Source organism: Zootoca vivipara, chromosome 6, assembly GCF_965207765.1.
Source record: "Zootoca vivipara chromosome 6, rZooViv2.hap1.1, whole genome shotgun sequence".
In the NCBI taxonomy this organism is placed as follows: Eukaryota; Metazoa; Chordata; class Lepidosauria; order Squamata; family Lacertidae; genus Zootoca; species Zootoca vivipara.
This window is the reverse complement of record NC_142589.1, coordinates 52,307,792-52,320,409: the sequence shown is the minus strand read 5'-3', so window position 1 is coordinate 52,320,409 and position 12,618 is coordinate 52,307,792. Positions and strand designations below refer to the sequence as shown.

The 12,618-nt window shown below is 40.2% G+C and overlaps 1 protein-coding gene across 5 annotated transcripts in view; it reads left to right on the top strand.

Annotated features, from left to right (window-relative positions):
* Nucleotides 1-12,618, top strand: part of NUP93 (nucleoporin 93) — a 75,758-nt gene that overhangs the window by 23,974 nt on the left and 39,166 nt on the right. The window contains exon 1 of one of the 5 annotated variants that reach the window (XM_035118339.3): nucleotides 12,077-12,351. The exons of the other annotated variants lie outside the window; for them this stretch is intronic. The gene's annotated coding sequence lies outside the window, so the exon portion shown is untranslated. Of the gene's footprint in view, nucleotides 1-12,076; nucleotides 12,352-12,618 lie in introns of those variants that run through there. 5 annotated transcript variants of the gene reach the window in all.

The following is a 12,618-nucleotide window of genomic DNA, read 5'->3' as shown; positions in this document are numbered from 1 at the left end:
TAGTATTTACGCTAACAAAAATGGCATGTAAACACATGGTTTTTCAGGTATTAAGCAGGTGTGATTAATAAGGTCTGCATATTGCTCTATTGATCATATTGTATCATATTATGTGCCAACATACTTCAGCACAGCCAGAAAGAGGGCATTACCATATAGCATTTTAATTTATGCAGTGACAATGACTATTTATAGGCTTAAATAATTACAATGCCAATTTGGGTTACTCTGCTCTACTTCTTTAGTTACTTGCTGCTGCAAGAGATAATAAACTATCTGCAGGAGGGTGAATTAATAGGTGTCTCGGTAGACCTGAAAGGGCAAGAATTTGATTGCATTCTTTAAACCCTTTTTCTAATTAAAAACATTTTCTATTACAGAGGTGGGCATTCTATCTTAACCCTCGGGCGTAACCCTCTCCCCCTCCCCTTTATTTGAATTGGGGCAGGCAGTATCTGTTGTGAATCGTAGGTTTCTAAGCAGGTAGTTTTCACATTTTCATCATGGATGTAGTGGTTAGCATGGAAAAAATAAATGCCAACTACGAGTCATACAGTTTCAGGGCCAGGCTTGAGTGATGTAAGGTTGTATCTAAATCTACTTTTGGCATGACCGTTCTCCAGCTCAGGACTATTGTCAATGTTATTTCCTGGTTGTTCTGCTGCAATTAAAGCCAGAATCCCTTTGTTCATGCCATGTAGCATTTCATAGAGACAAAAGGGTCAGAGCTGGGGTCAGGTAACAGGGAGGAGGAGGAGAATATATCCCAGGGTGCACATGGCTTGTACCAGGCCCCAATCCACTGAAATGATTTAGGTTATGGTGCCATTTGCCATCATTACACTGGAGATCTTGATCGTCAAAGTGGTGGAACCTAGACCTGGTGGGGCACCTAGGAGGTCACATACATGATGCCTTGGTCCCCATCTTCCTCCCTTGAAAAAGGAACAGTAGACACTTAAGCAGTATAGTTGTACAATTACTTAGCACCTAAAGTGTTACCTTTGCATCTGAGAACAAAAGATGGTGTGAGATGTTAGTCTAACCTCCGAGAGTGCTGAAACTCACTTCAGTTAATATCTTGGAAGCTATAGATGTAAAATTTCCCAAGAAGTTGAAGCCATGAGAAAAAACGGCTGTTTTTTCCTGGGTGGGGTATGGGGGAAACTATTTTTCACCCCATTTACAGTGATTTAAGACCATTTCTCAATGTACTCACCAGGTGCATTCACATTCTGCTACAGACAGACAAATCTATTGATTTTGTTGTGTCTCGTTTTTTCATTTTACAGTCTTAAGTTCCGTTCACCACCTTCCTTCATCACTTTGTAATTTAAAAATAATAATGAGTTTTGCAACAATGTAGTACATGTTTCTCTTAATGTACCCACCTAGGTATGGATTTTAACCATTTTCCCCAATATGCACCTTTTTGCATGAACAGTGTTTGATTAAAGAATTGTAAGATTATGAGAAGGATGCATTTCAAAAGACAGCTGTGTTTTTGTTTATGTATTGTTTTGGGAAGTGTGAATTAAACCAAATTTATCCTCCAGGCCTACATTCTACAAAGTTAGGGTATAAATTTCAATAATTTGGAGCAGCCCTTTCTTGGGACCATTTGTGGGGTGAAATGGCCCTAAGAGAAAGAGAAATCGCTGGATTTAATTGCTTTCTGCATGGTTAGTGCAGAAGGATTACAATTACTGATAGCTTGAAGCTTTATTTCCACTGAAGTGAATGCATTGTTGGACTGTATTGAAGAGATTTTTCTCAATCTCTAGTAGTGGATTAAGACCATTAATTACCAAGTGCTTGCTATGAGTCAGTATAATGGAAAGGTGGGTGCCTGTCCTTTCCGTGTGTGTGTGTGTGTGTGTGTGTGTGTGTGTGTGTGTGTGTTTACGTGTGTGTACACACTCAACCACACCCATAATGACTCCTGCTGCTTTCTTGCTGGCTCTACCTGGCAAGTAATTTGTGGTCAGCACCAAGGCAGTTCTTTCTAACCCCATTTGTCAGGCTCTCCTTTGCTTCCCTTTGTTAATCAGGCTGCCAGTGAGATGTGCTTGCAGCTGCCTATAATTATTAGATTTGGTAAAGCTGACTTTTAAAAGCAGAATGGAGGTGGGGGAAGGATCTGAAAAATGGCTACAAACTTTAACCAGTCCTCTGAATGCAGCTGTTAAGATTTTGTTTTAAAGCCGACAAGATCTAATTAGCTGTCTAAAGGTCAGTGCAGTCATTTAAATTCATACTAAAGTGGAGTAATATTCATTTGTGCTGACTTGTCCTACAGTTGGAGGGTGGTGGTATATCCATTCTCTTTTTCTAGGAAGAGAACTGAAGGCACATTATTAAAGCAGACAGTTGATGCACCTTTTAGGGGGCTTGGAACTAAGAACTGGGACCATGTGCAAGCCACTTTGTTGCCCATGTGAAAGGAATATCATAGCAAAACATTGGAGGCATGGGGAGGTTAGGTTGGTTTTGGGTTTAGTATTTTCAACCCATTATTACCGTTTCTCCGAAAATAAGACATACCCATAAAATAAGCCGTAGCAGGATTTCTAAGTATTTGCGCAATATAAGCCATACCACGAAAATAAGACATAGTGATAGGCGCAGTTCTGGAGGCCGCCAAGTAAGAGGCTAGGCTGGACATGTAATAAAAATAAGACATCCCCTGAAAATATGCCACCGTGTGGTTCTTTTAAAAGGGAAAATAAATATAAGACGGTGTCTTATTTTTGGAGAAACACGGTAGAGATGTAAAATTTCCAGAAATTTTGTAGCTCGGAAAAAACCTGGGTTTTCTCCGGTTTTTTGGGGGGGGACACGGAAATTTTCGGAAAAATTGGAAAAATGCTACATTAGCACTTCTTTTTTCTTTTCCAGATTGAAAGTCATTCTGTTACTTTAGATAAAATATAACTATGGATAATTTTAATGGGCATAAAATTATCACAACTAGCATATTAAAAATATGGTGTATCCATACAGGAACTGAAATTTAACTTGTCATTCATCACTGTTTGCTATGCAACATGCTTACTCCACCTCCCATGTTTTGCCCATGAGACCTTATGTATTTCCTCACACTGATGTGTGTGATCTGTTAACCACTTTAGCTACTACTATATGCTTAAATTAGTTTATTTCACTTTTTAAAGACTGTTTTACAGCATTTAATGTTTAGAATTTTTTTCATTTCTTTTTTTCTTTCATAACACTTCTCTGATTGCCACAACAACACATATACTTTAAGGCCCTTTTTGTTGCTCTATATTTCTTCCAGTGCTTTGAGGCCTAGTGAAGAGGAACAGAACCAATGCATACCACACGTATGCAAAAACAAAGCTGAAACCTTTTTCTTTTCTGGTGATAACAGCACCTCCTAAAGGAAGAAATGTATCTTGTTCTTGCATTGGAGAGTTCAGTTTGTGACCTAGGACTTGCTTGTCTTCACAGAAATTAGAATAATCTGATACCATACATATTTTTAAAAAATGATTTATAAAATATTTGAACCCCTTATCTTAAAATATTTTATTCATCATGTTAAAATAAAACATTCCATAATCTATTTTTTATTTTTTCCAATTTTTCAGGGAAAAAAAGGCTTCAGGGAAAAAACGGGGGGGACGACGGGTTTTTTCCAAACTTTTCCGTCTCCCCCCCGCCCCGGGCCTTCACATCTCTACCCAATATATCCAAATGTTTGCTCAAAGCAGTGGTGGGGACCCTGTGGCCCTCTCAATATTGTTGGACTACAACTCTCATCAGCCTTAGCCAGGATGTCCAGTGGGCAGGGAAGAGAGGAGTTGTAATCTAGGAATAGCTGGAGGGCCACAGATTTCCTGTCTTAAGTGCAGGTGTTATAAATGGCAGGGTGGATAAAAATCAATGATTTTTTTATTTAAATCGGATTTTTTTTATTTAAATCGATTTTTTTATTTAAATCAGATTTTTTTAAAATAAAATGCTTTTTGAGCATTTATTACCATCCATATATTACCATCCAAAGGTTATTCCATCATAAAATAAAGATTAGTTTTTTAATTATGTAGAATAAGGTTGTATATGTTTAATTTTGGGGGTAAATAAATTTCATTAATCCATTCACAATGTCATGCTCTTCCAGAGGTTTTTGTAAGATTATTGGGCAGTTTCTCTGCCTACAAGATATTATCACAGATGCTTGGTTTACTTTTGCAGTTCACAAAACTGAATTTGACTCAACAGAGATCACATGCCTCTTCTTCACAGCAAAAATGTTATAACGTGAACAGAGTTGAGAAAAAGACCTTAATCCTATTGTTCTACAAACCTATGAATACAGAAACAACCCCTTCAGTGCTAAGTTTCAAGAAGTTCAGTGAATAGAATAGAAACAATATTTTTCTGATTGTTTGGAGTGGACAGTATTTTAAGTTTTTTATGTGTAGGCTGGGCTGACAGTCTAAGTTTCTTAAAATATATATATATATTGTTTTTGTTTAGCCAAATTAGTTAACAAACATGGATGTTTGTTTAAGCAAATAACATATGCTGTAATGTTATTGTTTCAGTTGAATAAATCTATTTAAATTGTTATTATTAAGGTAATGATTATTTTTTCTCCTTCCTAAGTACAACAGTAAAGTTGTCCAAATATGAATGATTAACCTATTAAACTGGGGCTAAAAAACTAATATGAAAAGTTGTTATTCTAAAAATCTTCATCTACTTGCATATTAAAGGTATACCAGCAAGAATTTGTCTTTATGTAGAAAACTATGGTTTAAATCAAGCCTTACTGACTAGTGATTTAAATCGTGATTTAAATCAGTTTAATTTAAATCAAATCCACCCTGATAAATGGGTTCTTTTTGACATTATTAAAGACCACAAGATTAGGCTAACAGAAGCAGTTGGTGGTGCTGCTTATATGCTTTGGAGATGGACATCTTGGGAATTTCACATCTCTGGAGATTCTGTTCCTAGACAGGGTGCTGATAATAAAAATGCTGTTAACTCACAAGTGGTATATGTATGTGAATGAGAGGGAGAGAGGGAGTTAAAAAAGCATTGGCTTACCATGGCGAAAGCCTCAATCTAAAGTTGTATTCTGTTTGAACAGTCTTGACCGAGAGCCATTTTAATGTAGCTTTCATTTGACTTTTACAGGGCAGTGCCTTGTAACATGAGGGATTTCAGTTTGGCTTGCCTCTGCTCTTGCAGTTGTCTGGTGGAAAGAAGTTGGTCAGGTTAGGATTCTGAATTAAAAACCCAGAGTTGTGTGTTTGTGTTTGTCTTTGTACATGATTTGCAGAAGGATTAAGAAGCAGTGCAAACCATAAGACTTGCTGCTTGATCGTACCCACTCCTGTAGCTGTTGCAACCCAAGCAGAGACTTCTACTGCAGCATCCTGTGCAAGGAAAGCTGAGCAGACCATACCTTGCTTCCTTCTGGAATCAGATGAGCACCACTTCTCCTGTTTCACTTTTTGCCGGTGTTGGGAGCTCTGAGCCTCTGTGGCACAAGGAAATTCCCCCTCCCTACAAATAAAAGAAGAAGAAGCTTCTTTAGCTGGGAAAGGAGTAGGGGCGGAACTGCCTGCTTGCATGGGAGGAGGAGTCAGAGCCCTTGACCCTGTGGGATCAAGCCCTTAGTCCTCCTTGGCCCTTACCATAGTTGCACTTTGTCAAACCTTAACTTTGAGCTGATGTTTTTAAAATGATTCTTGTTTTTCTTTGTTGGTGCAGAGGCTGAAAAGGTTTTGAATATTCACTGCACTTCTTTATTTGGGAAGAAAACCCCTCCCCACACAAAGAGGCCAACAAATCCCTCTTAGACCAAATGTTCAACAATGCAGTCCTTTGGATAATGGAGACTTGTTACTCTTTGTTTGATTACATCTCAATTATCACTTCATGGCAAGAGTGCAATTAATACCCTAGGTTGTTTGTTAAAAAACTCCTAATTAAAACCGATTCCTGCCTTTTCCTTGTGTGTGTATAAAAGCCAGCATTCTGTCAGGCTGATGAACTGTGAGCGAGCTCTCCATTCAGCCAGGCAAAAGACACCATTAATTGGTGAGTGGGATTTTCATGGCAGAATCAGCACATCCCGTCTGAGTGCCAATCTTTACGGCCACTTAAAGGAGGAAACTCCCCACCTTCCCTCCCAGACCGCTGCGGGAAGGGTATCACTCTCTGCTGTATAGGACATGTCTACACTGCAGTCCACTGCGCCACACGCTTGCAAGGCAGTGGTTTGCAGAACTGTCATCGCCTTTAGACTTGATTGTTATCCCTTGTAACTTCTGCCAAATTCAAAGGGAAAATGCTCCATTCTGTTTATGCAGCAGTGGGCTAAGCTTTGCCAGCAAAGTCTGGCTTTAGGCATCAATGCTGGTGGCTGCTTGAGATTTTTTTCGGGGAAAAAATTCCTTCCAATAGCACCTTGGAGACCAAGTAAGTTTGTCATTGGTTATGAGCTTTCGTGTGCATGCACACTTCTTCAGATACCAGATTTTTTGGTTTGGTTTGGTTTTTCTGCTGCCTGCTAGATTAAGGATTGGGACAACCCTGCAAATCAAGTGCATAAAAATTTCTATCTCACAACATTATTTTTTATTTTTGTTTTAGTCTGCTTGACCATACATCATTAATTCATTAATTCATTTGAATGTACCACTCTGATTGTATGTACAGTTGCTTGTCCTGAGATGTGTTGTGTTTTACAGTAGCTGTGTTTGTACATAAAATGCTAATATACAAAGCAAGTTTTGTAAGCCATATTGTAAATATGTTGCAAGCTAGTGCTCTTAGCTCAAATATTTTCACTTTTGGCCCCATTTGCACAAGTAGGTAAAGAAGCATGATGTCTGAATCTAGGTCGGGACACCATAAGAAGCTCTTCATTTTATTATTTACTAGCTGGCCCTGCACGTGTTGCTGTGCGTTAGTCTGTGAGATGGAGGGTAATAGCCCCCCTTCAGATCCCCCTGAGCCGAGGCGAGATACTGTGGAGAGGGCAGGTTTCATCCCTGTGTCTCCCCCCACCCTGTTGTGACTCATTACCTATCCCTGTGCTCTATTCGGGCCCCCATCCCCCCCAGGCAGGCCCCTACCTCCACTTGGCAATGTTGGGCCTTGTTGCTGCAAAAGGCCTGTTTTCAGTTCTGCTGAGGTCTTCAATACCTCTGCCGGATGGATGTATGTGAGTGGTGGATCTCGTGGTGGAGGCGGGGTTTGTGGGTGTGGTTTAGATTTCACAGGAAGGGAGGGGGTGTACTGTGGGAGGAAAGGCACTTGAGGGTGCTGTTTTACTTTGTTGAAAAAGAGGTCTGTACCTGCGCAGATGTGAGTTCTGAGGGATTTTTTTTCTAGGAACACTCGGGGAGTGGGCTGGATCGTTGTGTCAAAATTTCAGGACGATCGGTCAAGCAGTTATGGAGAAAAGTGGAGCCCGCACTTTCACGATTTTTACATTTTTATCTATATAGATTTATTATTTATTTCATTTCCCTACTACTTTATATTTTTAAGAAAGCAGTTTACAACCTGCCCTAAAACATCAAATAAAAACAATCCAAAATAAAACATTGCAGAAGAAAGTCAAATATAAAGTATACATTCAAATCAATATTATCTGAAAGATTTCAAAATAAAACATTGCAAAGGAAGTCAATTCCAGAATGCACATTTAACGCAGCAAAGTTAACAAAAAATATCTTAATATTTCAAAAGAAAAATTGCTAAACGAAGGCAAATATAAAATGCACATTTAAAATATAATTAGCAAGAGAATAAAATAATTTATTAAGCATAGAACGACTATTAGAACGTACCTACTACTGTTGCTGCCAGTGGTGGTTCATGGCAGGTGGCAGCTGTGGAAGCTCAGTCACCTGAGTCTGCAAACATGGCCTTTGACCCTTTTGTAGCTGGAGTCAGTCAGGGCTTCACCCAGGGTAGGAGGGAAAAGGCCTGCAAGGAAGGGAACAGGTCTTCTAGGACTCACAGCTAGGATATCATGGTTGGAATATCCACTTGTATAGTGGGAATGTTTTCACAGCTTATGAAACCAAGCTCTTTGCCTTCAGTTATCTACAGAAAGTTGTATAATTGTTTATTTCTTAGATGGGAGGACATTCCATAAGGTGGGCACCACTCCCAAAAGGCCTTCTGCTTGGTTCCCTGTAACTTCACTTCTCACAATGAGAGAACCGCCAGAAGGCTTTCAGAACTGGACTTTAGTGTCCAGGCTGAACGATGAGGGTAGAGATGTTCCTTCAGGTATACAGGGCTGAAGCTGTTTGGTGCTTTAATGGTCAACACCAACACTTTGAACTGTACTCAGAAACGCACTGGGAACCAATGTAGGTGGTGTTATATGGTCTCTGGTGGCTGCTCCCAGTCACCAGTCTGGTGGTCACATTCTGGGTTAATTGTAGTTTCCGAGTCACCTTCAAAGGTGTATTGACCTGTAGAGTGTATTGATCTGTGCCACCATGGACAGCTGAGAGTCCAGAAAGACCCCAAGGTTGTGCATTTGGTTCTTTAGGGGTACAGTTACCCCATTCAGGACCAGGAAGTCCCCCCACCTGCCCACCCCCTGTCCCTCAGAAACAGTGCTTCTATCTTGTCGAGATTCAACCTCAATCCAACCTCCAACCGCATCCAGACCCTCACACAGGACTTTCACTGTCTTCACTAGTTGTGATTTAAATGAAAGATAGAGCTGAGTATCATTTGCATACTGGTGAACACTCAGCCCTATCTCCCTGATTTGATATAGAAATAACCGTTGGTCTGTCAAGTTGTTTGCTGTTTATTCTGATTGGTGGTGGTTCTCCAAGGTCTCGGGAGGCGGAAACTCCTGACCCTGGTATATGAAATATTTTAACTGGATTGGCCAGGGTTTGAACTTGGGACCTTCTGCATTCAAATCATGTGCTCTGCCTCTAATAGGCAGTGCTCATCCCATGGAGTTCATTTAATTTTAGTCTACTGTATTTGCTTATTCATAGGGGCCTCTTTTCCATCTCCACTTCCCATCTGCCCCGAGTACCCTGTGCATACTTTTACCCCAGCACCTGACCTGTGAGCAACACACATGGTCACCTCTCCTTTTCTATTCCTGGCCCCAGCAGTCCTGTGGCCTTGAGGAAAATCAGAATAAATTATGCAGAAAATACGGATTTGCTTTGTTTGCATAGTGGATTTGGTTACAGAATTTGGTGTTGTGTTTATTGCATATAGAAACTAGATCACCCCCCTTTTGTTCAGGGTATCTGCAGTCCTGCATATGAATTGCAAAAACATGTGCCACTGTAGAAGACTTGTGCGCTAATTGAACCCCTTAATTGAACACTTGAGTTAGATCTTTTTAAAGCAAATGGTCCTCTTCCTGTCTCTGTTTCACCTGAAACTAGACAGCTTTTCCTGAAATGGCATCTAGTTGGATTCCCCTTTTGAGAATCTCTGTGTAAGAGATACCCAACTCTCACCCCTGAGACTGCTGGTACAAGGTTCCAGCTTCTGAGTACAGCATCTGTTTGATCTGAAACAAGGAGGGTTTGGTTTCTTGCAGTGATAAAGGAACTGCTCCCCTAGGGTTGTTCCTTGTTGCAGCAAAGTGAGCCAGCATTCAGGTGTTGCTAATTTCAAAGGACAAAAGTGCAGCCATAAAGAGCATAGCTGCCAAGTTTTCCCTTTTCTCGCGAGGAAGCCTATTCAGCATAAGGGAAAATCCCTTAAAAAAAGGGGTAACTTGGCAGCTATGATAAAGAGGCCACTTGAAATGCCCGAATTACTAAGCACATATTCTAACTTTATGGCAACTAGGAAACATAACATTTATAATTCTGTATTGCACTTAACTTCACAAGGCTTTTTCTACTGTTTGCCGTTCATGAAGCCTTGCCAGTTGTTGAAATCCACCCCAGTATCTCATAATTCAGTTCCAAAGTGGAAGCCAGACACTCAGTCTGAAAGTCAGGTTTTAAATTGGTCCCTGGCTTGTGTGCTCTTCTCTCTCTCTCTCTCTCTCTCTCTCTCTCTCTCTCTCTCTCTCTCTCTCTCTCTCTCTCTCTCTCTCTCTCTCTCTCTCTCCGCTTAGGTGATAGTACAGTATGATATTCTATTTCTCCCCCTTTCCTTCAAGCACATACTCTCTTCTACAAAACTGCAACTGAGAGGGAATCGGTCACTCAAAACCACAAGCCTACAGCCTAGCTGGAATTTGAACTTGGTTATCCAAGTTTGCCGTTATTCCTGCTGAACTATACTATAATTCATTCTTTTCTTAAATGGTATGATTGTGGGAAAAGAACAAATCTTTAGGACACTTTAACATCTGCCTTCCAATGGAGATTGCTCCCTGGTGGCTTATTTCTCCCATCCACACTAACTTCATTTCATTAATAGGGCACAATTTAAGATGCTAGTTTTGACCCACAAAGCCCAAAATGGTTTTGGACCCTTCAAGGAGTGGCTTCCTGCCTATCTCCAACTTGATTTTCTTCATCTGATAGAGCCCTCATTAAATATACAATATGTTGGACAAATTCAAAACCACATAGAGATGTTTTCTGTGGGTGAACATATGTGAGGACTACATTAGGAGTATATCTTTAAAATGTCTATGGTTTGGGGCATTGTTTTGTGATCTTTTATGGTTTACTGTTGTATTCCATAAAGTATGTTCCCTAACCCCATGTGGATGGGGCAGATTTTAAATCCAATAAACTAAGAAAATGTTTTATCCAGTATTGCCAGTTTGTAGTGGTTTGGCACAATTGATACACCATCAAATGCAATTTTAATGTACAGCTGTATTTTTTTATTTTTTAAAAAGCCTTTAGCTCATGAAGTTCACTAGCTGCATTGATAAAGAATATCATGTGCATTAATGGAGGGCTCAGGGCCATTAGCTGTGCTCTGTAAAATGCTTTATTGTGGCCTTGTACCCTGCGCATTTGCGATTGCGTCTGTTAATGCTCCTTATTTTTCTTTATGATGAGGGTTGGGTGAGGCAAGATGGAGAGGAGGAGGAAACACCCACTTCTCGATTCTTCTCTGGTTTTCTGCACTGTAATGATGGCACCATCACCTGACTCTCGGGAAAGACTGGCCTGCCTTGAATTGTGGGGTGACTGGCTCTTTCAGCATGCTTTAATCTTGGTTCTGTTGCATCCCCCACGTTCCTGATTTTAATTGTGTAGCTACTGCCGTATAGCATTTCCTATGCCGATGATGACCGGCATATGTTAAGCATACCACGCCCAGCCTTATCGCTTGCTGAAACATTTGTATGGCTTTTGAAACCTTTTTCTGCATGGCATATTTTCTCCCTTTTGTAGCCAACCACAATCACTAGTTTGACATTAAATACACACTGCAGAATAATAATGTTATTATATCACGTATAGATTTGTGCCTTACATGTGACTGCAATGCATGTGAGTGTGTGAATTAGAAAATACATGCATAGGTACATCTCAGACAGTGTATATTATTTGGCTTCTTAGTGAACCCCAGCAGCACCCAGATCTAACCTCGTCAAGAATGCAAGCAACATATTTTAGTGAACAAAGGTGCCAATCAGTCCGCCAGCCATCAGTGTGTAAATAAGAATGCAGACATTGTTCCAGAGTCTTCTCTGAGTCTTAAGATGGCAGAATCACATTTCTATATAATAATGATGATCTGGCTGTCCCTTATTGCAGCCTCGTGTTTTGTGCAAATTCATGGCGGCTTGTGAAGAAAATAGCTTAACAAGCTGGTGTTGCAATGTGTAGCCACAGCCCTGCACCTCCAGTGCAGGAAATGCATTTTCCACATTAACCAAACATGACAGCTGAAACGGTTATTAACCATGCAAGATGTCGGAAGTCATCAAAAATTCACAATGGAGTAATTGCAGTGGTTTGGGGGTGGGGGGTGGGAAAAATAAACCCTTGTCAAATCTTTCTGTGCTTGCACCTCATCTTTTCCTTCCCTTCCCTTCTCTCCTCCCCGCTCTTAAATCTTACATGGTACATTCCATTAACAATAAAGTATCCTTCTGTAACCTATAAACGTTCCCTTCAGTAACTGGTTTCTCACCAGTGCTGCCTATCCTTGGCGAAGGACAGCCCTGAGCAAATGCCACCGCTGCTTTGCTGGCAGTGGTGTTCCACTGTGGGAACAGCTGCTTTCTCATTGTCTTGCTGGACTCTTCACGGTCTCAGCCATAGCAGAGCTTGCAGGGGGTTTCCCACCCTTGAGAAGAAAAACTGTGAGCTCTGATACAGGAAGATTTGAGGTGCCTGGAACCAAATGCCAGGCATTTAAAGTATTGCAACTCACCCTGACAAGGTTTGTAACTTCTCAGTTCTGTAGTCCACAAGATAGGAATGCATTTTACACGTTGTTTGTTTGTTTAAATGCATGTATATTTAAAACACAAAGAACTCAATCTTGAACAGTTTAGCCCTTTCCCCCCCTCTAGTAATGAAAGATACAAATGTGGATTGTTTTTAAATATGTAGAAATTGGGAGTTAATTTAGAAAAATAACTGTGATATTTAAATATTTAATATAATATTTAAAAATAAAATATTAGATTTTTGCTTCTGCTAATTC